Source organism: Taudactylus pleione, unplaced genomic scaffold (assembly GCF_031769625.1).
Source record: "Taudactylus pleione unplaced genomic scaffold, aTauple2 ptg000282l, whole genome shotgun sequence".
Lineage (NCBI taxonomy): Eukaryota > Metazoa > Chordata > Amphibia > Anura > Myobatrachidae > Taudactylus > Taudactylus pleione.
Window position 1 is genome coordinate 13054148 of NW_028284684.1, and position 27868 is coordinate 13082015.

The following is a 27868-nucleotide window of genomic DNA, read 5'->3' on the forward strand; positions in this document are numbered from 1 at the left end:
AAAAACAAATACAAAACATAAAAAACCGCCCTTGTTCTGAGCAAGCACTCACTAGCAGCAAGCGGCTCTGAATCAGGCCCTATATCAGCTATAATCTAAAAGATATTGCTTAGAACATGTACAACATGGCAAATCCAGCATTTATTGGACTTTATATTCAGGATTCCCATGTATTAAAATTGTATGGTATAGAATATCCAGAAAATGCATAGATATTTATTGGTGCCTTAAAAGAAGAGTGAATATATACATATATATTTTTTTTTTAATTAAGTTGGAAACAGTAGCTGAATAATAGAATAAATTATCAATTTTTATAGCATTCACATAATTTGGGCATAATTTAGCAGAAGAGATTTGGAGTTTAATATTCCTCATGCAGAGCTACCATTGGTCTCTAGCATAATAGTCTTTTAGCCATTCAAGGATTTCTAAGCAAATTCTAATTAGAAAAAAGTTGATAAGGGGTAATGGGTTTTGCTAAATTCATTTGAGCTTTTTAAAGGATCTTGAATTACTAAATATACAATCAAGCATCAGAAATGGTCAACCATAAATCAATTCATAGAAATACCTATAAACACTGGCAAATCAACAGTAACATCCTAGAACATCTCAGTCCAGGGATTATCGGACATGGGTAGAGTAAGAAAATGATAGCTGGGGCAATTTCTATAAGCATTTGACCTAGCTCATGATGCAGAAGAATCGACATGGATCTGATATATGGTGAAAGAGTACACGAACAAATTGATGTATAAATTATTTCAATCATTTTCATTACCCAAGGAAATTATAACAACTCTTAGTTGAACATCACTTTTCTGGACTGGACCAGAAATCACAGCACACAGCCGATCCTCGTTAGTATAGTGGTGAGTATCCCCGCCTGTCACGCGGGAGACCGGGGTTCAATTCCCCGACGGGGAGGCTATAACTTTTATTTCTCCAATATTCCATTTCAGACACAGTGGAAAAATAATAATACAAATGTTATGGCATGCATAAATAACAACCCAAACTATAATATATTGAGATGTGTACTTAAAGGAAACCCTCATAGATCCATACAAATGGAATAGCAGATAGAGAAAACAAAATGTACCAACTGTAATGATATACTTCTATTACCATTTGTTGGCGTTAGGTGGCTATGGAATAAATCAGAATGGTTTGGTATTTTGGGAAGGTTTATACATACTTACATTTTTATATGTAGAAATAAAATATAGGCAAGGAGGTTGGCATATTGGTGTATGCCACTTTTTGGAATGAAAACTGCACACATTTTCTAGGACATCAAACTACAACATTCAGAATTATTTTGACATTTCTAGCATTGAAAGACCACATTGTTGGGCCCCATTCTCAAGAACAGTATAGGTCAAGTAACTTCTCAAGCAATTTTCTTGTGCTGTCTAAGCCCAACTCCATGAGGTGGGTCCTCAAGACCCAAATTCCATTTTGCAATGGTTAGTAGAATGGATTTTATTTTTTAACAAGCACTTCATTTACATGTCTTTGGCAAGCACCCAAAAATTTTCCTAAGGACTATGGGCATGATTCAGACACACTCGCAAGCGCACAACACTCGTAAGTGGTTCGACGGTCCCCCACTACCCATGCACCGCCTCCGGCGTGTGCATGCGCAAGATCCGTCCAGCGACGGCTGCTCCATCGATATGGGTCTAGCTACAAGACGGAGCGGCTGTCAATGTTGATTGATAACTCACCGTGTTTTGTATGCGGGGAGGGGGGGGTGGCTGCACAAATGCAGGCATTCCCTTAGGAACGCCTGGTGTTTGTGGGTGGCCCTACTGACATCACTAGTGATGTAAGTAGTGGACTTCCTGTTCTATTAGAGCAGGAAGTTTAACCGGGCTTGTGAGAGCTCAGACCCTTCCACAGGGTCTCCTCGCAAGCCTGATGGTCACGATAATCGCGATGGGCTCCAGGCCACTCGCAAAAGCTGTGGGAGGTCACCCACAGCTTAGCGAGCGGCCTGATGAAAGAAAAAAACAAATACAAAACATAAAAAACCGCCCTTGTTCTGAGCAAGCACTCACTAGCAGCAAGCGGCTCTGAATCAGGCCCTATATCAGCTATAATCTAAAAGATATTGCTTAGAACATGTACAACATGGCAAATCCAGCATTTATTGGACTTTATATTCAGGATTCCCATGTATTAAAATTGTATGGTATAGAATATCCAGAAAATGCATAGATATTTATTGGTGCCTTAAAAGAAGAGTGAATATATACATATATATATTTTTTTTAATTAAGTTGGAAACAGTAGCTGAATAATAGAATAAATTATCAATTTTTATAGCATTCACATAATTTGGGCATAATTTAGCAGAAGAGATTTGGAGTTTAATATTCCTCATGCAGAGCTACCATTGGTCTCTAGCATAATAGTCTTTTAGCCATTCAAGGATTTCTAAGCAAATTCTAATTAGAAAAAAGTTGATAAGGGGTAATGGGTTTTGCTAAATTCATTTGAGCTTTTTAAAGGATCTTGAATTACTAAATATACAATCAAGCATCAGAAATGGTCAACCATAAATCAATTCATAGAAATACCTATAAACACTGGCAAATCAACAGTAACATCCTAGAACATCTCAGTCCAGGGATTATCGGACATGGGTAGAGTAAGAAAATGATAGCTGGGGCAATTTCTATAAGCATTTGACCTAGCTCATGATGCAGAAGAATCGACATGGATCTGATATATGGTGAAAGAGTACACTAACAAATTGATGTATAAATGATTTCAATCATTTTCATTACCCAAGGAAATTATAACAACTCTTAGTTGAACATCACTTTTCTGGACTGGACCAGAAATCACAGCACACAGCCGATCCTCGTTAGTATAGTGGTGAGTATCCCCGCCTGTCACGCGGGAGACCGGGGTTCAATTCCCCGACGGGGAGGCTATAACTTTTATTTCTCCAATATTCCATTTTAGACACAGTGGAAAAATAATAATACAAATGTTATGGCATGCATAAATAACAACCCAAACTATAATATATTGAGATGTGTACTTAAAGGAAACCCTCATAGATCCATACAAATGGAATAGCAGATAGAGAAAACAAAATGTACCAACTGTAATGATATACTTCTATTACCATTTGTTGGCGTTAGGTGGCTATGGAATAAATCAGAATGGTTTGGTATTTTGGGAAGGTTTATACATACTTACATTTTTATATGTAGAAATAAAATATAGGCAAGGAGGTTGGCATATTGGTGTATGCCACTTTTTGGAATGAAAACTGCACACATTTTCTAGGACATCAAACTACAACATTCAGAATTATTTTGACATTTCTAGCATTGAAAGACCACATTGTTGGGCCCCATTCTCAAGAACAGTATAGGTCAAGTAACTTCTCAAGCAATTTTCTTGTGCTGTCTAAGCCCAACTCCATGAGGTGGGTCCTCAAGACCCAAATTCCATTTTGCAATTGTTAGTAGAATGGATTTTATTTTTTAACAAGCACTTCATTTACATGTCTTTGGCAAGCACCCAAAAATTTTCCTAAGGACTATGGGCATGATTCAGACACACTCGCAAGCGCACAACACTCGTAAGTGGTTCGACGGTCCCCCACAACCCATGCGCCGCCTCCGGCGTGTGCATGCGCAAGATCCGTCCAGCGACGGCTGCTCCATCGATATGGGTCTAGCTACAAGACGGAGCGGCTGTCAATGTTGATTGATAACTCACCGTGTTTTGTATGCGGGGAGGGGGGGGGTGGCTGCACAAATGCAGGCATTCCCTTAGGAACGCCTGGTGTTTGTGGGTGGCCCTACTGACATCACTAGTGATGTCAGTAGTGGACTTCCTGTTCTATTAGAGCAGGAAGTTTACTCGGGCTTGTGAGAGCTCAGACCCTTCCACAGGGTCTCCTCGCAAGCCTGATGGTCACGATAATCGCGATGGGCTCCAGGCCACTCGCAAAAGCTGTGGGAGGTCACCCACAGCTTAGCGAGCGGCCTGATGAAAGAAAAAAACAAATACAAAACATAAAAAACCGCCCTTGTTCTGAGCAAGCACTCACTAGCAGCAAGCGGCTCTGAATCAGGCCCTATATCAGCTATAATCTAAAAGATATTGCTTAGAACATGTACAACATGGCAAATCCAGCATTTATTGGACTTTATATTCAGGATTCCCATGTATTAAAATTGTATGGTATAGAATATCCAGAAAATGCATAGATATTTATTGGTGCCTTAAAAGAAGAGTGAATATATACATATATATATTTTTTTTAATTAAGTTGGAAACAGTAGCTGAATAATAGAATAAATTATCAATTTTTATAGCATTCACATAATTTGGGCATAATTTAGCAGAAGAGATTTGGAGTTTAATATTCCTCATGCAGAGCTACCATTGGTCTCTAGCATAATAGTCTTTTAGCCATTCAAGGATTTCTAAGCAAATTCTAATTAGAAAACAGTTGATAAGGGGTAATGGGTTTTGCTAAATTCATTTGAGCTTTTTAAAGGATCTTGAATTACTAAATATACAATCAAGCATCAGAAATGGTCAACCATAAATCAATTCATAGAAATACCTATAAACACTGGCAAATCAACAGTAAAATCCTAGAACATCTCAGTCCAGGGATTATCGGACATGGGTAGAGTAAGAAAATGATAGCTGGGGCAATTTCTATAAGCATTTGACCTAGCTCATGATGCAGAAGAATCGACATGGATCTGATATATGGTGAAAGAGTACACTAACAAATTGATGTATAAATGATTTCAATCATTTTCATTACCCAAGGAAATTATAACAACTCTTAGTTGAACATCACTTTTCTGGACTGGACCAGAAATCACAGCACACAGCCGATCCTCGTTAGTATAGTGGTGAGTATCCCCGCCTGTCACGCGGGAGACCGGGGTTCAATTCCCCGACGGGGAGGCTATAACTTTTATTTCTCCAATATTCCATTTCAGACACAGTGGAAAAATAATAATACAAATGTTATGGCATGCATAAATAACAACCCAAACTATAATATATTGAGATGTGTACTTAAAGGAAACCCTCATAGATCCATACAAATGGAATAGCAGATAGAGAAAACAAAATGTACCAACTGTAATGATATACTTCTATTACCATTTGTTGGCGTTAGGTGGCTATGGAATAAATCAGAATGGTTTGGTATTTTGGGAAGGTTTATACATACTTACATTTTTATATGTAGAAATAAAATATAGGCAAGGAGGTTGGCATATTGGTGTATGCCACTTTTTGGAATGAAAACTGCACACATTTTCTAGGACATCAAACTACAACATTCAGAATTATTTTGACATTTCTAGCATTGAAAGACCACATTGTTGGGCCCCATTCTCAAGAACAGTATAGGTCAAGTAACTTCTCAAGCAATTTTCTTGTGCTGTCTAAGCCCAACTCCATGAGGTGGGTCCTCAAGACCCAAATTCCATTTTCCAATGGTTAGTAGAATGGATTTTATTTTTTAACAAGCACTTCATTTACATGTCTTTGGCAAGCACCCAAAAATTTTCCTAAGGACTATGGGCATGATTCAGACACACTCACAAGCGCACAACACTCGCAAGTGGTTCGACGGTCCCCCACTACCCATGCACCGCCTCCGGCGTGTGCATGCGCAAGATCCGTCCAGCGACGGCTGCTCCATCGATATGGGTCTAGCTACAAGATGGAGCGGCTGTCAATGTTGATTGATAACTCACCGCGTTTTGTATGCGGGGAGGGGGGGTGGCTGCACAAATGCAGGCATTCCCTTAGGAACGCCTGGTGTTTGTGGGTGGCCCTACTGACATCACTAGTGATGTAAGTAGTGGACTTCCTGTTCTATTAGAGCAGGAAGTTTAACCGGGCTTGTGAGAGCTCAGACCCTTCCACAGGGTCTCCTCGCAAGCCTGATGGTCATGATAATCGCGATGGGCTCCAGGCCACTCGCAAAAGCTGTGGGAGGTCACCCACAGCTTAGCGAGCGGCCTGATGAAAGAAAAAAACAAATACAAAACATAAAAAACCGCCCTTGTTCTGAGCAAGCACTCACTAGCAGCAAGCGGCTCTGAATCAGGCCCTATATCAGCTATAATCTAAAAGATATTGCTTAGAACATGTACAACATGGCAAATCCAGCATTTATTGGACTTTATATTCAGGATTCCCATGTATTAAAATTGTATGGTATAGAATATCCAGAAAATGCATAGATATTTATTGGTGCCTTAAAAGAAGAGTGAATATATACATATATATATATTTTTTAATTAAGTTGGAAACAGTAGCTGAATAATAGAATAAATTATCAATTTTTATAGCATTCACATAATTTGGGCATAATTTAGCAGAAGAGATTTGGAGTTTAATATTCCTCATGCAGAGCTACCATTGGTCTCTAGCATAATAGTCTTTTAGCCATTCAAGGATTTCTAAGCAAATTCTAATTAGAAAAAAGTTGATAAGGGGTAATGGGTTTTGCTAAATTCATTTGAGCTTTTTAAAGGATCTTGAATTACTAAATATACAATCAAGCATCAGAAATGGTCAACCATAAATCAATTCATAGAAATACCTATAAACACTGGCAAATCAACAGTAACATCCTAGAACATCTCAGTCCAGGGATTATCGGACATGGGTAGAGTAAGAAAATGATAGCTGGGGCAATTTCTATAAGCATTTGACCTAGCTCATGATGCAGAAGAATCGACATGGATCTGATATATGGTGAAAGAGTACACTAACAAATTGATGTATAAATGATTTCAATCATTTTCATTACCCAAGGAAATTATAACAACTCTTAGTTGAACATCACTTTTCTGGACTGGACCAGAAATCACAGCACACAGCCGATCCTCGTTAGTATAGTGGTGAGTATCCCCGCCTGTCACGCGGGAGACCGGGGTTCAATTCCCCGACGGGGAGGCTATAACTTTTATTTCTCCAATATTCCATTTCAGACACAGTGGAAAAATAATAATACAAATGTTATGGCATGCATAAATAACAACCCAAACTATAATATATTGAGATGTGTACTTAAAGGAAACCCTCATAGATCCATACAAATGGAATAGCAGATAGAGAAAACAAAATGTACCAACTGTAATGATATACTTCTATTACCATTTGTTGGCGTTAGGTGGCTATGGAATAAATCAGAATGGTTTGGTATTTTGGGAAGGTTTATACATACTTACATTTTTATATGTAGAAATAAAATATAGGCAAGGAGGTTGGCATATTGGTGTATGCCACTTTTTGGAATGAAAACTGCACACATTTTCTAGGACATCAAACTACAACATTCAGAATTATTTTGACATTTCTAGCATTGAAAGACCACATTGTTGGGCCCCATTCTCAAGAACAGTATAGGTCAAGTAACTTCTCAAGCAATTTTCTTGTGATGTCTAAGCCCAACTCCATGAGGTGGGTCCTCAAGACCCAAATTCCATTTTGCAATGGTTAGTAGAATGGATTTTATTTTTTAACAAGCACTTCATTTACATGTCTTTGGCAAGCACCCAAAAATTTTCCTAAGGACTATGGGCATGATTCAGACACACTCGCAAGCGCACAACACTCGTAAGTGGTTCGACGGTCCCCCACAACCCATGCGCCGCCTCCGGCGTGTGCATGCGCAAGATCCGTCCAGCGACGGCTGCTCCATCGATATGGGTCTAGCTACAAGACGGAGCGGCTGTCAATGTTGATTGATAACTCACCGTGTTTTGTATGCGGGGAGGGGGGGGTGGCTGCACAAATGCAGGCATTCCCTTAGGAACGCCTGGTGTTTGTGGGTGGCCCTACTGACATCACTAGTGATGTCAATAGTGGACTTCCTGTTCTATTAGAGCAGGAAGTTTACTCGGGCTTGTGAGAGCTCAGACCCTTCCACAGGGTCTCCTCGCAAGCCTGATGGTCACGATAATCGCGATGGGCTCCAGGCCACTCGCAAAAGCTGTGGGAGGTCACCCACAGCTTAGCGAGCGGCCTGATGAAAGAAAAAAACAAATACAAAACATAAAAAACCGCCCTTGTTCTGAGCAAGCACTCACTAGCAGCAAGCGGCTCTGAATCAGGCCCTATATCAGCTATAATCTAAAAGATATTGCTTAGAACATGTACAACATGGCAAATCCAGCATTTATTGGACTTTATATTCAGGATTCCCATGTATTAAAATTGTATGGTATAGAATATCCAGAAAATGCATAGATATTTATTGGTGCCTTAAAAGAAGAGTGAATATATACATATATATATATTTTTTAATTAAGTTGGAAACAGTAGCTGAATAATAGAATAAATTATCAATTTTTATAGCATTCACATAATTTGGGCATAATTTAGCAGAAGAGATTTGGAGTTTAATATTCCTCATGCAGAGCTACCATTGGTCTCTAGCATAATAGTCTTTTAGCCATTCAAGGATTTCTAAGCAAATTCTAATTAGAAAAAAGTTGATAAGGGGTAATGGGTTTTGCTAAATTCATTTGAGCTTTTTAAAGGATCTTGAATTACTAAATATACAATCAAGCATCAGAAATGGTCAACCATAAATCAATTCATAGAAATACCTATAAACACTGGCAAATCAACAGTAACATCCTAGAACATCTCAGTCCAGGGATTATCGGACATGGGTAGAGTAAGAAAATGATAGCTGGGGCAATTTCTATAAGCATTTGACCTAGCTCATGATGCAGAAGAATCGACATGGATCTGATATATGGTGAAAGAGTACACTAACAAATTGATGTATAAATGATTTCAATCATTTTCATTACCCAAGGAAATTATAACAACTCTTAGTTGAACATCACTTTTCTGGACTGGACCAGAAATCACAGCACACAGCCGATCCTCGTTAGTATAGTGGTGAGTATCCCTGCCTGTCACGCGGGAGACCGGGGTTCAATTCCCCGACGGGGAGGCTATAACTTTTATTTCTCCAATATTCCATTTCAGACACAGTGGAAAAATAATAATACAAATGTTATGGCATGCATAAATAACAACCCAAACTATAATATATTGAGATGTGTACTTAAAGGAAACCCTCATAGATCCATACAAATGGAATAGCAGATAGAGAAAACAAAATGTACCAACTGTAATGATATACTTCTATTACCATTTGTTGGCGTTAGGTGGCTATGGAATAAATCAGAATGGTTTGGTATTTTGGGAAGGTTTATACATACTTACATTTTTATATGTAGAAATAAAATATAGGCAAGGAGGTTGGCATATTGGTGTATGCCACTTTTTGGAATGAAAACTGCACACATTTTCTAGGACATCAAACTACAACATTCAGAATTATTTTGACATTTCTAGCATTGAAAGACCACATTGTTGGGCCCCATTCTCAAGAACAGTATAGGTCAAGTAACTTCTCAAGCAATTTTCTTGTGCTGTCTAAGCCCAACTCCATGAGGTGGGTCCTCAAGACCCAAATTCCATTTTGCAATGGTTAGTAGAATGGATTTTATTTTTTAACAAGCACTTCATTTACATGTCTTTGGCAAGCACCCAAAAATTTTCCTAAGGACTATGGGCATGATTCAGACACACTCGCAAGCGCACAACACTCGTAAGTGGTTCGACGGTCCCCCACTACCCATGCGCCGCCTCCGGCGTGTGCATGCGCAAGATCCGTCCAGCGACGGCTGCTCCATCGATATGGGTCTAGCTACAAGATGGAGCGGCTGTCAATGTTGATTGATAACTCACCGTGTTTTGTATGCGGGGAGGGGGGGGTGGCTGCACAAATGCAGGCATTCCCTTAGGAACGCCTGGTGTTTGTGGGTGGCCCTACTGACATCACTAGTGATGTCATAGTGGACTTCCTGTTCTATTAGAGCAGGAAGTTTACTCGGGCTTGTGAGAGCTCAGACCCTTCCACAGGGTCTCCTCGCAAGCCTGATGGTCACGATAATCGCGATGGGCTCCAGGCCACTCGCAAAAGCTGTGGGAGGTCACCCACAGCTTAGCGAGCGGCCTGATGAAAGAAAAAAACAAATACAAAACATAAAAAACCGCCCTTGTTCTGAGCAAGCACTCACTAGCAGCAAGCGGCTCTGAATCAGGCCCTATATCAGCTATAATCTAAAAGATATTGCTTAGAACATGTACAACATGGCAAATCCAGCATTTATTGGACTTTATATTCAGGATTCCCATGTATTAAAATTGTATGGTATAGAATATCCAGAAAATGCATAGATATTTATTGGTGCCTTAAAAGAAGAGTGAATATATACATATATATATTTTTTTTAATTAAGTTGGAAACAGTAGCTGAATAATAGAATAAATTATCAATTTTTATAGCATTCACATAATTTGGGCATAATTTAGCAGAAGAGATTTGGAGTTTAATATTCCTCATGCAGAGCTACCATTGGTCTCTAGCATAATAGTCTTTTAGCCATTCAAGGATTTCTAAGCAAATTCTAATTAGAAAAAAGTTGATAAGGGGTAATGGGTTTTGCTAAATTCATTTGAGCTTTTTAAAGGATCTTGAATTACTAAATATACAATCAAGCATCAGAAATGGTCAACCATAAATCAATTCATAGAAATACCTATAAACACTGGCAAATCAACAGTAACATCCTAGAACATCTCAGTCCAGGGATTATCGGACATGGGTAGAGTAAGAAAATGATAGCTGGGGCAATTTCTATAAGCATTTGACCTAGCTCATGATGCAGAAGAATCGACATGGATCTGATATATGGTGAAAGAGTACACTAACAAATTGATGTATAAATGATTTCAATCATTTTCATTACCCAAGGAAATTATAACAACTCTTAGTTGAACATCACTTTTCTGGACTGGACCAGAAATCACAGCACACAGCCGATCCTCGTTAGTATAGTGGTGAGTATCCCCGCCTGTCACGCGGGAGACCGGGGTTCAATTCCCCGACGGGGAGGCTATAACTTTTATTTCTCCAATATTCCATTTCAGACACAGTGGAAAAATAATAATACAAATGTTATGGCATGCATAAATAACAACCCAAACTATAATATATTGAGATGTGTACTTAAAGGAAACCCTCATAGATCCATACAAATGGAATAGCAGATAGAGAAAACAAAATGTACCAACTGTAATGATATACTTCTATTACCATTTGTTGGCGTTAGGTGGCTATGGAATAAATCAGAATGGTTTGGTATTTTGGGAAGGTTTATACATACTTACATTTTTATATGTAGAAATAAAATATAGGCAAGGAGGTTGGCATATTGGTGTATGCCACTTTTTGGAATGAAAACTGCACACATTTTCTAGGACATCAAACTACAACATTCAGAATTATTTTGACATTTCTAGCATTGAAAGACCACATTGTTGGGCCCCATTCTCAAGAACAGTATAGGTCAAGTAACTTCTCAAGCAATTTTCTTGTGCTGTCTAAGCCCAACTCCATGAGGTGGGTCCTCAAGACCCAAATTCCATTTTCCAATGGTTAGTAGAATGGATTTTATTTTTTAACAAGCACTTCATTTACATGTCTTTGGCAAGCACCCAAAAATTTTCCTAAGGACTATGGGCATGATTCAGACACACTCACAAGCGCACAACACTCGCAAGTGGTTCGACGGTCCCCCACTACCCATGCACCGCCTCCGGCGTGTGCATGCGCAAGATCCGTCCAGCGACGGCTGCTCCATCGATATGGGTCTAGCTACAAGATGGAGCGGCTGTCAATGTTGATTGATAACTCACCGCGTTTTGTATGCGGGGAGGGGGGGTGGCTGCACAAATGCAGGCATTCCCTTAGGAACGCCTGGTGTTTGTGGGTGGCCCTACTGACATCACTAGTGATGTAAGTAGTGGACTTCCTGTTCTATTAGAGCAGGAAGTTTAACCGGGCTTGTGAGAGCTCAGACCCTTCCACAGGGTCTCCTCGCAAGCCTGATGGTCATGATAATCGCGATGGGCTCCAGGCCACTCGCAAAAGCTGTGGGAGGTCACCCACAGCTTAGCGAGCGGCCTGATGAAAGAAAAAAACAAATACAAAACATAAAAAACCGCCCTTGTTCTGAGCAAGCACTCACTAGCAGCAAGCGGCTCTGAATCAGGCCCTATATCAGCTATAATCTAAAAGATATTGCTTAGAACATGTACAACATGGCAAATCCAGCATTTATTGGACTTTATATTCAGGATTCCCATGTATTAAAATTGTATGGTATAGAATATCCAGAAAATGCATAGATATTTATTGGTGCCTTAAAAGAAGAGTGAATATATACATATATATATATTTTTTAATTAAGTTGGAAACAGTAGCTGAATAATAGAATAAATTATCAATTTTTATAGCATTCACATAATTTGGGCATAATTTAGCAGAAGAGATTTGGAGTTTAATATTCCTCATGCAGAGCTACCATTGGTCTCTAGCATAATAGTCTTTTAGCCATTCAAGGATTTCTAAGCAAATTCTAATTAGAAAAAAGTTGATAAGGGGTAATGGGTTTTGCTAAATTCATTTGAGCTTTTTAAAGGATCTTGAATTACTAAATATACAATCAAGCATCAGAAATGGTCAACCATAAATCAATTCATAGAAATACCTATAAACACTGGCAAATCAACAGTAACATCCTAGAACATCTCAGTCCAGGGATTATCGGACATGGGTAGAGTAAGAAAATGATAGCTGGGGCAATTTCTATAAGCATTTGACCTAGCTCATGATGCAGAAGAATCGACATGGATCTGATATATGGTGAAAGAGTACACTAACAAATTGATGTATAAATGATTTCAATCATTTTCATTACCCAAGGAAATTATAACAACTCTTAGTTGAACATCACTTTTCTGGACTGGACCAGAAATCACAGCACACAGCCGATCCTCGTTAGTATAGTGGTGAGTATCCCCGCCTGTCACGCGGGAGACCGGGGTTCAATTCCCCGACGGGGAGGCTATAACTTTTATTTCTCCAATATTCCATTTCAGACACAGTGGAAAAATAATAATACAAATGTTATGGCATGCATAAATAACAACCCAAACTATAATATATTGAGATGTGTACTTAAAGGAAACCCTCATAGATCCATACAAATGGAATAGCAGATAGAGAAAACAAAATGTACCAACTGTAATGATATACTTCTATTACCATTTGTTGGCGTTAGGTGGCTATGGAATAAATCAGAATGGTTTGGTATTTTGGGAAGGTTTATACATACTTACATTTTTATATGTAGAAATAAAATATAGGCAAGGAGGTTGGCATATTGGTGTATGCCACTTTTTGGAATGAAAACTGCACACATTTTCTAGGACATCAAACTACAACATTCAGAATTATTTTGACATTTCTAGCATTGAAAGACCACATTGTTGGGCCCCATTCTCAAGAACAGTATAGGTCAAGTAACTTCTCAAGCAATTTTCTTGTGATGTCTAAGCCCAACTCCATGAGGTGGGTCCTCAAGACCCAAATTCCATTTTGCAATGGTTAGTAGAATGGATTTTATTTTTTAACAAGCACTTCATTTACATGTCTTTGGCAAGCACCCAAAAATTTTCCTAAGGACTATGGGCATGATTCAGACACACTCGCAAGCGCACAACACTCGTAAGTGGTTCGACGGTCCCCCACAACCCATGCGCCGCCTCCGGCGTGTGCATGCGCAAGATCCGTCCAGCGACGGCTGCTCCATCGATATGGGTCTAGCTACAAGACGGAGCGGCTGTCAATGTTGATTGATAACTCACCGTGTTTTGTATGCGGGGAGGGGGGGGTGGCTGCACAAATGCAGGCATTCCCTTAGGAACGCCTGGTGTTTGTGGGTGGCCCTACTGACATCACTAGTGATGTCAATAGTGGACTTCCTGTTCTATTAGAGCAGGAAGTTTACTCGGGCTTGTGAGAGCTCAGACCCTTCCACAGGGTCTCCTCGCAAGCCTGATGGTCACGATAATCGCGATGGGCTCCAGGCCACTCGCAAAAGCTGTGGGAGGTCACCCACAGCTTAGCGAGCGGCCTGATGAAAGAAAAAAACAAATACAAAACATAAAAAACCGCCCTTGTTCTGAGCAAGCACTCACTAGCAGCAAGCGGCTCTGAATCAGGCCCTATATCAGCTATAATCTAAAAGATATTGCTTAGAACATGTACAACATGGCAAATCCAGCATTTATTGGACTTTATATTCAGGATTCCCATGTATTAAAATTGTATGGTATAGAATATCCAGAAAATGCATAGATATTTATTGGTGCCTTAAAAGAAGAGTGAATATATACATATATATATATTTTTTAATTAAGTTGGAAACAGTAGCTGAATAATAGAATAAATTATCAATTTTTATAGCATTCACATAATTTGGGCATAATTTAGCAGAAGAGATTTGGAGTTTAATATTCCTCATGCAGAGCTACCATTGGTCTCTAGCATAATAGTCTTTTAGCCATTCAAGGATTTCTAAGCAAATTCTAATTAGAAAAAAGTTGATAAGGGGTAATGGGTTTTGCTAAATTCATTTGAGCTTTTTAAAGGATCTTGAATTACTAAATATACAATCAAGCATCAGAAATGGTCAACCATAAATCAATTCATAGAAATACCTATAAACACTGGCAAATCAACAGTAACATCCTAGAACATCTCAGTCCAGGGATTATCGGACATGGGTAGAGTAAGAAAATGATAGCTGGGGCAATTTCTATAAGCATTTGACCTAGCTCATGATGCAGAAGAATCGACATGGATCTGATATATGGTGAAAGAGTACACTAACAAATTGATGTATAAATGATTTCAATCATTTTCATTACCCAAGGAAATTATAACAACTCTTAGTTGAACATCACTTTTCTGGACTGGACCAGAAATCACAGCACACAGCCGATCCTCGTTAGTATAGTGGTGAGTATCCCTGCCTGTCACGCGGGAGACCGGGGTTCAATTCCCCGACGGGGAGGCTATAACTTTTATTTCTCCAATATTCCATTTCAGACACAGTGGAAAAATAATAATACAAATGTTATGGCATGCATAAATAACAACCCAAACTATAATATATTGAGATGTGTACTTAAAGGAAACCCTCATAGATCCATACAAATGGAATAGCAGATAGAGAAAACAAAATGTACCAACTGTAATGATATACTTCTATTACCATTTGTTGGCGTTAGGTGGCTATGGAATAAATCAGAATGGTTTGGTATTTTGGGAAGGTTTATACATACTTACATTTTTATATGTAGAAATAAAATATAGGCAAGGAGGTTGGCATATTGGTGTATGCCACTTTTTGGAATGAAAACTGCACACATTTTCTAGGACATCAAACTACAACATTCAGAATTATTTTGACATTTCTAGCATTGAAAGACCACATTGTTGGGCCCCATTCTCAAGAACAGTATAGGTCAAGTAACTTCTCAAGCAATTTTCTTGTGCTGTCTAAGCCCAACTCCATGAGGTGGGTCCTCAAGACCCAAATTCCATTTTGCAATGGTTAGTAGAATGGATTTTATTTTTTAACAAGCACTTCATTTACATGTCTTTGGCAAGCACCCAAAAATTTTCCTAAGGACTATGGGCATGATTCAGACACACTCGCAAGCGCACAACACTCGTAAGTGGTTCGACGGTCCCCCACTACCCATGCGCCGCCTCCGGCGTGTGCATGCGCAAGATCCGTCCAGCGACGGCTGCTCCATCGATATGGGTCTAGCTACAAGATGGAGCGGCTGTCAATGTTGATTGATAACTCACCGTGTTTTGTATGCGGGGAGGGGGGGGTGGCTGCACAAATGCAGGCATTCCCTTAGGAACGCCTGGTGTTTGTGGGTGGCCCTACTGACATCACTAGTGATGTCATAGTGGACTTCCTGTTCTATTAGAGCAGGAAGTTTACTCGGGCTTGTGAGAGCTCAGACCCTTCCACAGGGTCTCCTCGCAAGCCTGATGGTCACGATAATCGCGATGGGCTCCAGGCCACTCGCAAAAGCTGTGGGAGGTCACCCACAGCTTAGCGAGCGGCCTGATGAAAGAAAAAAACAAATACAAAACATAAAAAACCGCCCTTGTTCTGAGCAAGCACTCACTAGCAGCAAGCGGCTCTGAATCAGGCCCTATATCAGCTATAATCTAAAAGATATTGCTTAGAACATGTACAACATGGCAAATCCAGCATTTATTGGACTTTATATTCAGGATTCCCATGTATTAAAATTGTATGGTATAGAATATCCAGAAAATGCATAGATATTTATTGGTGCCTTAAAAGAAGAGTGAATATATACATATATATATTTTTTTTAATTAAGTTGGAAACAGTAGCTGAATAATAGAATAAATTATCAATTTTTATAGCATTCACATAATTTGGGCATAATTTAGCAGAAGAGATTTGGAGTTTAATATTCCTCATGCAGAGCTACCATTGGTCTCTAGCATAATAGTCTTTTAGCCATTCAAGGATTTCTAAGCAAATTCTAATTAGAAAAAAGTTGATAAGGGGTAATGGGTTTTGCTAAATTCATTTGAGCTTTTTAAAGGATCTTGAATTACTAAATATACAATCAAGCATCAGAAATGGTCAACCATAAATCAATTCATAGAAATACCTATAAACACTGGCAAATCAACAGTAACATCCTAGAACATCTCAGTCCAGGGATTATCGGACATGGGTAGAGTAAGAAAATGATAGCTGGGGCAATTTCTATAAGCATTTGACCTAGCTCATGATGCAGAAGAATCGACATGGATCTGATATATGGTGAAAGAGTACACTAACAAATTGATGTATAAATGATTTCAATCATTTTCATTACCCAAGGAAATTATAACAACTCTTAGTTGAACATCACTTTTCTGGACTGGACCAGAAATCACAGCACACAGCCGATCCTCGTTAGTATAGTGGTGAGTATCCCCGCCTGTCACGCGGGAGACCGGGGTTCAATTCCCCGACGGGGAGGCTATAACTTTTATTTCTCCAATATTCCATTTCAGACACAGTGGAAAAATAATAATACAAATGTTATGGCATGCATAAATAACAACCCAAACTATAATATATTGAGATGTGTACTTAAAGGAAACCCTCATAGATCCATACAAATGGAATAGCAGATAGAGAAAACAAAATGTACCAACTGTAATGATATACTTCTATTACCATTTGTTGGCGTTAGGTGGCTATGGAATAAATCAGAATGGTTTGGTATTTTGGGAAGGTTTATACATACTTACATTTTTATATGTAGAAATAAAATATAGGCAAGGAGGTTGGCATATTGGTGTATGCCACTTTTTGGAATGAAAACTGCACACATTTTCTAGGACATCAAACTACAACATTCAGAATTATTTTGACATTTCTAGCATTGAAAGACCACATTGTTGGGCCCCATTCTCAAGAACAGTATAGGTCAAGTAACTTCTCAAGCAATTTTCTTGTGCTGTCTAAGCCCAACTCCATGAGGTGGGTCCTCAAGACCCAAATTCCATTTTGCAATGGTTAGTAGAATGGATTTTATTTTTTAACAAGCACTTCATTTACATGTCTTTGGCAAGCACCCAAAAATTTTCCTAAGGACTATGGGCATGATTCAGACACACTCGCAAGCGCACAACACTCGTTAGTGGTTCGACGGTCCCCCACTACCCATGCGCCGCCTCCGGCGTGTGCATGCGCAAGATCCGTCCAGCGACGGCTGCTCCATCGATATGGGTCTAGCTACAAGACGGAGCGGCTGTCAATGTTGATTGATAACTCACCGTGTTTTGTATGCGGGGAGGGGGGGGTGGCTGCACAAATGCAGGCATTCCCTTAGGAACGCCTGGTGTTTGTGGGTGGCCCTACTGACATCACTAGTGATGTCAGTAGTGGACTTCCTGTTCTATTAGAGCAGGAAGTTTAACCGGGCTTGTGAGAGCTCAGACCCTTCCACAGGGTCTCCTCGCAAGCCTGATGGTCACGATAATCGCGATGGGCTCCAGGCCACTCGCAAAAGCTGTGGGAGGTCACCCACAGCTTAGCGAGCGGCCTGATGAAAGAAAAAAACAAATACAAAACATAAAAAACCGCCCTTGTTCTGAGCAAGCACTCACTAGCAGCAAGCGGCTCTGAATCAGGCCCTATATCAGCTATAATCTAAAAGATATTGCTTAGAACATGTACAACATGGCAAATCCAGCATTTATTGGACTTTATATTCAGGATTCCCATGTATTAAAATTGTATGGTATAGAATATCCAGAAAATGCATAGATATTTATTGGTGCCTTAAAAGAAGAGTGAATATATACATATATATATATTTTTTAATTAAGTTGGAAACAGTAGCTGAATAATAGAATAAATTATCAATTTTTATAGCATTCACATAATTTGGGCATAATTTAGCAGAAGAGATTTGGAGTTTAATATTCCTCATGCAGAGCTACCATTGGTCTCTAGCATAATAGTCTTTTAGCCATTCAAGGATTTCTAAGCAAATTCTAATTAGAAAAAAGTTGATAAGGGGTAATGGGTTTTGCTAAATTCATTTGAGCTTTTTAAAGGATCTTGAATTACTAAATATACAATCAAGCATCAGAAATGGTCAACCATAAATCAATTCATAGAAATACCTATAAACACTGGCAAATCAACAGTAACATCCTAGAACATCTCAGTCCAGGGATTATCGGACATGGGTAGAGTAAGAAAATGATAGCTGGGGCAATTTCTATAAGCATTTGACCTAGCTCATGATGCAGAAGAATCGACATGGATCTGATATATGGTGAAAGAGTACACTAACAAATTGATGTATAAATGATTTCAATCATTTTCATTACCCAAGGAAATTATAACAACTCTTAGTTGAACATCACTTTTCTGGACTGGACCAGAAATCACAGCACACAGCCGATCCTCGTTAGTATAGTGGTGTGTATCCCCGCCTGTCACGCGGGAGACCGGGGTTCAATTCCCCGACGGGGAGGCTATAACTTTTATTTCTCCAATATTCCATTTCAGACACAGTGGAAAAATAATAATACAAATGTTATGGCATGCATAAATAACAACCCAAACTATAATATATTGAGATGTGTACTTAAAGGAAACCCTCATAGATCCATACAAATGGAATAGCAGATAGAGAAAACAAAATGTACCAACTGTAATGATATACTTCTATTACCATTTGTTGGCGTTAGGTGGCTATGGAATAAATCAGAATGGTTTGGTATTTTGGGAAGGTTTATACATACTTACATTTTTATATGTAGAAATAAAATATAGGCAAGGAGGTTGGCATATTGGTGTATGCCACTTTTTGGAATGAAAACTGCACACATTTTCTAGGACATCAAACTACAACATTCAGAATTATTTTGACATTTCTAGCATTGAAAGACCACATTGTTGGGCCCCATTCTCAAGAACAGTATAGGTCAAGTAACTTCTCAAGCAATTTTCTTGTGCTGTCTAAGCCCAACTCCATGAGGTGGGTCCTCAAGACCCAAATTCCATTTTGCAATGGTTAGTAGAATGGATTTTATTTTTTAACAAGCACTTCATTTACATGTCTTTGGCAAGCACCCAAAAATTTTCCTAAGGACTATGGGCATGATTCAGACACACTCGCAAGCGCACAACACTCGTAAGTGGTTCGACGGTCCCCCACTACCCATGCGCCGCCTCCGGCGTGTGCATGCGCAAGATCCGTCCAGCGACGGCTGCTCCATCGATATGGGTCTAGCTACAAGACGGAGCGGCTGTCAATGTTGATTGATAACTCACCGTGTTTTGTATGCGGGGAGGGGGGGGGTGGCTGCACAAATGCAGGCATTCCCTTAGGAACGCCTGGTGTTTGTGGGTGGCCCTACTGACATCACTAGTGATGTCAGTAGTGGACTTCCTGTTCTATTAGAGCAGGAAGTTTAACCGGGCTTGTGAGAGCTCAGACCCTTCCACAGGGTCTCCTCGCAAGCCTGATGGTCACGATAATCGCGATGGGCTCCAGGCCACTCGCAAAAGCTGTGGGAGGTCACCCACAGCTTAGCGAGCGGCCTGATGAAAGAAAAAAACAAATACAAAACATAAAAAACCGCCCTTGTTCTGAGCAAGCACTCACTAGCAGCAAGCGGCTCTGAATCAGGCCCTATATCAGCTATAATCTAAAAGATATTGCTTAGAACATGTACAACATGGCAAATCCAGCATTTATTGGACTTTATATTCAGGATTCCCATGTATTAAAATTGTATGGTATAGAATATCCAGAAAATGCATAGATATTTATTGGTGCCTTAAAAGAAGAGTGAATATATACATATATATATTTTTTTTAATTAAGTTGGAAACAGTAGCTGAATAATAGAATAAATTATCAATTTTTATAGCATTCACATAATTTGGGCATAATTTAGCAGAAGAGATTTGGAGTTTAATATTCCTCATGCAGAGCTACCATTGGTCTCTAGCATAATAGTCTTTTAGCCATTCAAGGATTTCTAAGCAAATTCTAATTAGAAAAAAGTTGATAAGGGGTAATGGGTTTTGCTAAATTCATTTGAGCTTTTTAAAGGATCTTGAATTACTAAATATACAATCAAGCATCAGAAATGGTCAACCATAAATCAATTCATAGAAATACCTATAAACACTGGCAAATCAACAGTAACATCCTAGAACATCTCAGTCCAGGGATTATCGGACATGGGTAGAGTAAGAAAATGATAGCTGGGGCAATTTCTATAAGCATTTGACCTAGCTCATGATGCAGAAGAATCGACATGGATCTGATATATGGTGAAAGAGTACACTAACAAATTGATGTATAAATGATTTCAATCATTTTCATTACCCAAGGAAATTATAACAACTCTTAGTTGAACATCACTTTTCTGGACTGGACCAGAAATCACAGCACACAGCCGATCCTCGTTAGTATAGTGGTGAGTATCCCCGCCTGTCACGCGGGAGACCGGGGTTCAATTCCCCGACGGGGAGGCTATAACTTTTATTTCTCCAATATTCCATTTCAGACACAGTGGAAAAATAATAATACAAATGTTATGGCATGCATAAATAACAACCCAAACTATAATATATTGAGATGTGTACTTAAAGGAAACCCTCATAGATCCATACAAATGGAATAGCAGATAGAGAAAACAAAATGTACCAACTGTAATGATATACTTCTATTACCATTTGTTGGCGTTAGGTGGCTATGGAATAAATCAGAATGGTTTGGTATTTTGGGAAGGTTTATACATACTTACATTTTTATATGTAGAAATAAAATATAGGCAAGGAGGTTGGCATATTGGTGTATGCCACTTTTTGGAATGAAAACTGCACACATTTTCTAGGACATCAAACTACAACATTCAGAATTATTTTGACATTTCTAGCATTGAAAGACCACATTGTTGGGCCCCATTCTCAAGAACAGTATAGGTCAAGTAACTTCTCAAGCAATTTTCTTGTGCTGTCTAAGCCCAACTCCATGAGGTGGGTCCTCAAGACCCAAATTCCATTTTGCAATGGTTAGTAGAATGGATTTTATTTTTTAACAAGCACTTCATTTACATGTCTTTGGCAAGCACCCAAAAATTTTCCTAAGGACTATGGGCATGATTCAGACACACTCGCAAGCGCACAACACTCGTTAGTGGTTCGACGGTCCCCCACTACCCATGCGCCGCCTCCGGCGTGTGCATGCGCAAGATCCGTCCAGCGACGGCTGCTCCATCGATATGGGTCTAGCTACAAGACGGAGCGGCTGTCAATGTTGATTGATAACTCACCGTGTTTTGTATGCGGGGAGGGGGGGGTGGCTGCACAAATGCAGGCATTCCCTTAGGAACGCCTGGTGTTTGTGGGTGGCCCTACTGACATCACTAGTGATGTCAGTAGTGGACTTCCTGTTCTATTAGAGCAGGAAGTTTAACCGGGCTTGTGAGAGCTCAGACCCTTCCACAGGGTCTCCTCGCAAGCCTGATGGTCACGATAATCGCGATGGGCTCCAGGCCACTCGCAAAAGCTGTGGGAGGTCACCCACAGCTTAGCGAGCGGCCTGATGAAAGAAAAAAACAAATACAAAACATAAAAAACCGCCCTTGTTCTGAGCAAGCACTCACTAGCAGCAAGCGGCTCTGAATCAGGCCCTATATCAGCTATAATCTAAAAGATATTGCTTAGAACATGTACAACATGGCAAATCCAGCATTTATTGGACTTTATATTCAGGATTCCCATGTATTAAAATTGTATGGTATAGAATATCCAGAAAATGCATAGATATTTATTGGTGCCTTAAAAGAAGAGTGAATATATACATATATATATATTTTTTAATTAAGTTGGAAACAGTAGCTGAATAATAGAATAAATTATCAATTTTTATAGCATTCACATAATTTGGGCATAATTTAGCAGAAGAGATTTGGAGTTTAATATTCCTCATGCAGAGCTACCATTGGTCTCTAGCATAATAGTCTTTTAGCCATTCAAGGATTTCTAAGCAAATTCTAATTAGAAAAAAGTTGATAAGGGGTAATGGGTTTTGCTAAATTCATTTGAGCTTTTTAAAGGATCTTGAATTACTAAATATACAATCAAGCATCAGAAATGGTCAACCATAAATCAATTCATAGAAATACCTATAAACACTGGCAAATCAACAGTAACATCCTAGAACATCTCAGTCCAGGGATTATCGGACATGGGTAGAGTAAGAAAATGATAGCTGGGGCAATTTCTATAAGCATTTGACCTAGCTCATGATGCAGAAGAATCGACATGGATCTGATATATGGTGAAAGAGTACACTAACAAATTGATGTATAAATGATTTCAATCATTTTCATTACCCAAGGAAATTATAACAACTCTTAGTTGAACATCACTTTTCTGGACTGGACCAGAAATCACAGCACACAGCCGATCCTCGTTAGTATAGTGGTGTGTATCCCCGCCTGTCACGCGGGAGACCGGGGTTCAATTCCCCGACGGGGAGGCTATAACTTTTATTTCTCCAATATTCCATTTCAGACACAGTGGAAAAATAATAATACAAATGTTATGGCATGCATAAATAACAACCCAAACTATAATATATTGAGATGTGTACTTAAAGGAAACCCTCATAGATCCATACAAATGGAATAGCAGATAGAGAAAACAAAATGTACCAACTGTAATGATATACTTCTATTACCATTTGTTGGCGTTAGGTGGCTATGGAATAAATCAGAATGGTTTGGTATTTTGGGAAGGTTTATACATACTTACATTTTTATATGTAGAAATAAAATATAGGCAAGGAGGTTGGCATATTGGTGTATGCCACTTTTTGGAATGAAAACTGCACACATTTTCTAGGACATCAAACTACAACATTCAGAATTATTTTGACATTTCTAGCATTGAAAGACCACATTGTTGGGCCCCATTCTCAAGAACAGTATAGGTCAAGTAACTTCTCAAGCAATTTTCTTGTGCTGTCTAAGCCCAACTCCATGAGGTGGGTCCTCAAGACCCAAATTCCATTTTGCAATGGTTAGTAGAATGGATTTTATTTTTTAACAAGCACTTCATTTACATGTCTTTGGCAAGCACCCAAAAATTTTCCTAAGGACTATGGGCATGATTCAGACACACTCGCAAGCGCACAACACTCGTAAGTGGTTCGACGGTCCCCCACTACCCATGCGCCGCCTCCGGCGTGTGCATGCGCAAGATCCGTCCAGCGACGGCTGCTCCATCGATATGGGTCTAGCTACAAGACGGAGCGGCTGTCAATGTTGATTGATAACTCACCGTGTTTTGTATGCGGGGAGGGGGGGGTGGCTGCACAAATGCAGGCATTCCCTTAGGAACGCCTGGTGTTTGTGGGTGGCCCTACTGACATCACTAGTGATGTCAGTAGTGGACTTCCTGTTCTATTAGAGCAGGAAGTTTAACCGGGCTTGTGAGAGCTCAGACCCTTCCACAGGGTCTCCTCGCAAGCCTGATGGTCACGATAATCGCGATGGGCTCCAGGCCACTCGCAAAAGCTGTGGGAGGTCACCCACAGCTTAGCGAGCGGCCTGATGAAAGAAAAAAACAAATACAAAACATAAAAAACCGCCCTTGTTCTGAGCAAGCACTCACTAGCAGCAAGCGGCTCTGAATCAGGCCCTATATCAGCTATAATCTAAAAGATATTGCTTAGAACATGTACAACATGGCAAATCCAGCATTTATTGGACTTTATATTCAGGATTCCCATGTATTAAAATTGTATGGTATAGAATATCCAGAAAATGCATAGATATTTATTGGTGCCTTAAAAGAAGAGTGAATATATACATATATATATATTTTTTAATTAAGTTGGAAACAGTAGCTGAATAATAGAATAAATTATCAATTTTTATAGCATTCACATAATTTGGGCATAATTTAGCAGAAGAGATTTGGAGTTTAATATTCCTCATGCAGAGCTACCATTGGTCTCTAGCATAATAGTCTTTTAGCCATTCAAGGATTTCTAAGCAAATTCTAATTAGAAAAAAGTTGATAAGGGGTAATGGGTTTTGCTAAATTCATTTGAGCTTTTTAAAGGATCTTGAATTACTAAATATACAATCAAGCATCAGAAATGGTCAACCATAAATCAATTCATAGAAATACCTATAAACACTGGCAAATCAACAGTAACATCCTAGAACATCTCAGTCCAGGGATTATCGGACATGGGTAGAGTAAGAAAATGATAGCTGGGGCAATTTCTATAAGCATTTGACCTAGCTCATGATGCAGAAGAATCGACATGGATCTGATATATGGTGAAAGAGTACACTAACAAATTGATGTATAAATGATTTCAATCATTTTCATTACCCAAGGAAATTATAACAACTCTTAGTTGAACATCACTTTTCTGGACTGGACCAGAAATCACAGCACACAGCCGATCCTCGTTAGTATAGTGGTGTGTATCCCCGCCTGTCACGCGGGAGACCGGGGTTCAATTCCCCGACGGGGAGGCTATAACTTTTATTTCTCCAATATTCCATTTCAGACACAGTGGAAAAATAATAATACAAATGTTATGGCATGCATAAATAACAACCCAAACTATAATATATTGAGATGTGTACTTAAAGGAAACCCTCATAGATCCATACAAATGGAATAGCAGATAGAGAAAACAAAATGTACCAACTGTAATGATATACTTCTATTACCATTTGTTGGCGTTAGGTGGCTATGGAATAAATCAGAATGGTTTGGTATTTTGGGAAGGTTTATACATACTTACATTTTTATATGTAGAAATAAAATATAGGCAAGGAGGTTGGCATATTGGTGTATGCCACTTTTTGGAATGAAAACTGCACACATTTTCTAGGACATCAAACTACAACATTCAGAATTATTTTGACATTTCTAGCATTGAAAGACCACATTGTTGGGCCCCATTCTCAAGAACAGTATAGGTCAAGTAACTTCTCAAGCAATTTTCTTGTGCTGTCTAAGCCCAACTCCATGAGGTGGGTCCTAAAGACCCAAATTCCATTTTGCAATGGTTAGTAGAATGGATTTTATTTTTTAACAAGCACTTCATTTACATGTCTTTGGCAAGCACCCAAAAATTTTCCTAAGGACTATGGGCATGATTCAGACACACTCGCAAGCGCACAACACTCGTAAGTGGTTCGACGGTCCCCCACTACCCATGCGCCGCCTCCGGCGTGCGCATGTGCAAGATCCGTCCAGCGACGGCTGCTCCATCGATATGGGTCTAGCTACAAGATGGAGCGGCTGTCAATGTTGATTGATAATTCACCGCGTTTTGTATGCGGGGTGGGGGGGGTGGCTGCACAAATGCAGGCATTCCCTTAGGAACGCCTGGTGTTTGTGGGTGGCCCTACTGACATCACTAGTGATGTCAGTAGTGGACTTCCTGTTCTATTAGAGCAGGAAGTTTACTCGGGCTTGTGAGAGCTCAGACCCTTCCACAGGGTCTCCTCGCAAGCCTGATGGTCACGATAATCGCGATGGGCTCCAGGCCACTCGCAAAAGCTGTGGGAGGTCACCCACAGCTTAGCAAGCGGCCTGATGAAAGAAAAAAACAAATACAAAACATAAAAAACCGCCCTTGTTCTGAGCAAGCACTCACTAGCAGCAAGCGGCTCTGAATCAGGCCCTATATCAGCTATAATCTAAAAGATATTGCTTAGAACATGTACAACATGGCAAATCCAGCATTTATTGGACTTTATATTCAGCATTCCCATGTATTAAAATTGTATGGTATAGAATATCCAGAAAATGCATAGATATTTATTGGTGCCTTAAAAGAAGAGTGAATATATACATATATATATATTTTTTAATTAAGTTGGAAACAGTAGCTGAATAATAGAATAAATTATCAATTTTTATAGCATTCACATAATTTGGGCATAATTTAGCAGAAGAGATTTGGAGTTTAATATTCCTCATGCAGAGCTACCATTGGTCTCTAGCATAATAGTCTTTTAGCCATTCAAGGATTTCTAAGCAAATTCTAATTAGAAAAAAGTTGATAAGGGGTAATGGGTTTTGCTAAATTCATTTGAGCTTTTTAAAGGATCTTGAATTACTAAATATACAATCAAGCATCAGAAATGGTCAACCATAAATCAATTCATAGAAATACCTATAAACACTGGCAAATCAACAGTAACATCCTAGAACATCTCAGTCCAGGGATTATCGGACATGGGTAGAGTAAGAAAATGATAGCTGGGGCAATTTCTATAAGCATTTGACCTAGCTCATGATGCAGAAGAATCAACATGGATCTGATATATGGTGAAAGAGTACACTAACAAATTGATGTATAAATGATTTCAATCATTTTCATTACCCAAGGAAATTATAACAACGCTTAGTTGAACATCACTTTTCTGGACTGGACCAGAAATCAGCAGCACACAGCCGATCCTCGTTAGTATAGTGGTGAGTATCCCCGCCTGTCACGCGGGAGACCGGGGTTCAATTCCCCGACGGGGAGGCTATAACTTTTATTTCTCCAATATTCCATTTCAGACACAGTGGAAAAATAATAATACAAATGTTATGGCATGCATAAATAACAACCCAAACTATAATATATTGAGATGTGTACTTAAAGGAAACCCTCATAGATCCATACAAATGGAATAGCAGATAGAGAAAACAAAATGTACCAACTGTAATGATATACTTCTATTACCATTTGTTGGCGTTAGGTGGCTATGGAATAAATCAGAATGGTTTGGTATTTTGGGAAGGTTTATACATACTTACATTTTTATATGTAGAAATAAAATATAGGCAAGGAGGTTGGCATATTGGTGTATGCCACTTTTTGGAATGAAAACTGCACACATTTTCTAGGACATCAAACTACAACATTCAGAATTATTTTGACATTTCTAGCATTGAAAGACCACATTGTTGGGCCCCATTCTCAAGAACAGTATAGGTCAAGTAACTTCTCAAGCAATTTTCTTGTGCTGTCTAAGCCCAACTCCATGAGGTGGGTCCTCAAGACCCAAATTCCATTTTGCAATGGTTAGTAGAATGGATTTTATTTTTTAACAAGCACTTCATTTACATGTCTTTGGCAAGCACCCAAAAATTTTCCTAAGGACTATGCGCATGATTCAGACACACTCGCAAGCGCACAACACTCGTAAGTGGTTCGACGGTCCCCCACTACCCATGCGCCGCCTCCGGCGTGTGCATGCGCAAGATCCGTCCAGCGACGGCTGCTCCATCGATATGGG

At 39.3% G+C, this 27868-nt stretch overlaps 14 non-coding genes across 14 annotated transcripts; all 14 read left to right on the plus strand.

Annotated features, from left to right (window-relative positions):
* Nucleotides 1–858: 858 nt before the first annotated feature.
* On the plus strand, nucleotides 859–930 carry TRNAD-GUC (transfer RNA aspartic acid (anticodon GUC)). Its single transcript has one exon. It is a non-coding gene; the product is annotated as a tRNA-Asp (tRNA).
* Nucleotides 931–2872: 1942 nt separating this feature from the next.
* On the plus strand, nucleotides 2873–2944 carry TRNAD-GUC (transfer RNA aspartic acid (anticodon GUC)). Its single transcript has one exon. It is a non-coding gene; the product is annotated as a tRNA-Asp (tRNA).
* Nucleotides 2945–4887: 1943 nt separating this feature from the next.
* Nucleotides 4888–4959, plus strand: TRNAD-GUC (transfer RNA aspartic acid (anticodon GUC)). Its single transcript has one exon. It is a non-coding gene; the product is annotated as a tRNA-Asp (tRNA).
* Nucleotides 4960–6900: 1941 nt separating this feature from the next.
* Nucleotides 6901–6972, plus strand: TRNAD-GUC (transfer RNA aspartic acid (anticodon GUC)). The gene has a single exon. It is a non-coding gene; the product is annotated as a tRNA-Asp (tRNA).
* A 1942-nt stretch (nucleotides 6973–8914) lies between these two features.
* Nucleotides 8915–8986, plus strand: TRNAD-GUC (transfer RNA aspartic acid (anticodon GUC)). The gene has a single exon. It is a non-coding gene; the product is annotated as a tRNA-Asp (tRNA).
* Nucleotides 8987–10927: 1941 nt separating this feature from the next.
* TRNAD-GUC (transfer RNA aspartic acid (anticodon GUC)) lies at nucleotides 10928–10999 on the plus strand. Its single transcript has one exon. It is a non-coding gene; the product is annotated as a tRNA-Asp (tRNA).
* A 1941-nt stretch (nucleotides 11000–12940) lies between these two features.
* On the plus strand, nucleotides 12941–13012 carry TRNAD-GUC (transfer RNA aspartic acid (anticodon GUC)). The gene has a single exon. It is a non-coding gene; the product is annotated as a tRNA-Asp (tRNA).
* A 1942-nt stretch (nucleotides 13013–14954) lies between these two features.
* Nucleotides 14955–15026, plus strand: TRNAD-GUC (transfer RNA aspartic acid (anticodon GUC)). Its single transcript has one exon. It is a non-coding gene; the product is annotated as a tRNA-Asp (tRNA).
* Nucleotides 15027–16967: 1941 nt separating this feature from the next.
* On the plus strand, nucleotides 16968–17039 carry TRNAD-GUC (transfer RNA aspartic acid (anticodon GUC)). The gene has a single exon. It is a non-coding gene; the product is annotated as a tRNA-Asp (tRNA).
* A 1942-nt stretch (nucleotides 17040–18981) lies between these two features.
* Nucleotides 18982–19053, plus strand: TRNAD-GUC (transfer RNA aspartic acid (anticodon GUC)). Its single transcript has one exon. It is a non-coding gene; the product is annotated as a tRNA-Asp (tRNA).
* A 1943-nt stretch (nucleotides 19054–20996) lies between these two features.
* On the plus strand, nucleotides 20997–21068 carry TRNAD-GUC (transfer RNA aspartic acid (anticodon GUC)). The gene has a single exon. It is a non-coding gene; the product is annotated as a tRNA-Asp (tRNA).
* Nucleotides 21069–23010: 1942 nt separating this feature from the next.
* TRNAD-GUC (transfer RNA aspartic acid (anticodon GUC)) lies at nucleotides 23011–23082 on the plus strand. The gene has a single exon. It is a non-coding gene; the product is annotated as a tRNA-Asp (tRNA).
* Nucleotides 23083–25024: 1942 nt separating this feature from the next.
* TRNAD-GUC (transfer RNA aspartic acid (anticodon GUC)) lies at nucleotides 25025–25096 on the plus strand. The gene has a single exon. It is a non-coding gene; the product is annotated as a tRNA-Asp (tRNA).
* A 1943-nt stretch (nucleotides 25097–27039) lies between these two features.
* Nucleotides 27040–27111, plus strand: TRNAD-GUC (transfer RNA aspartic acid (anticodon GUC)). Its single transcript has one exon. It is a non-coding gene; the product is annotated as a tRNA-Asp (tRNA).
* The last annotated feature ends 757 nt before the right edge of the window (nucleotides 27112–27868 follow it).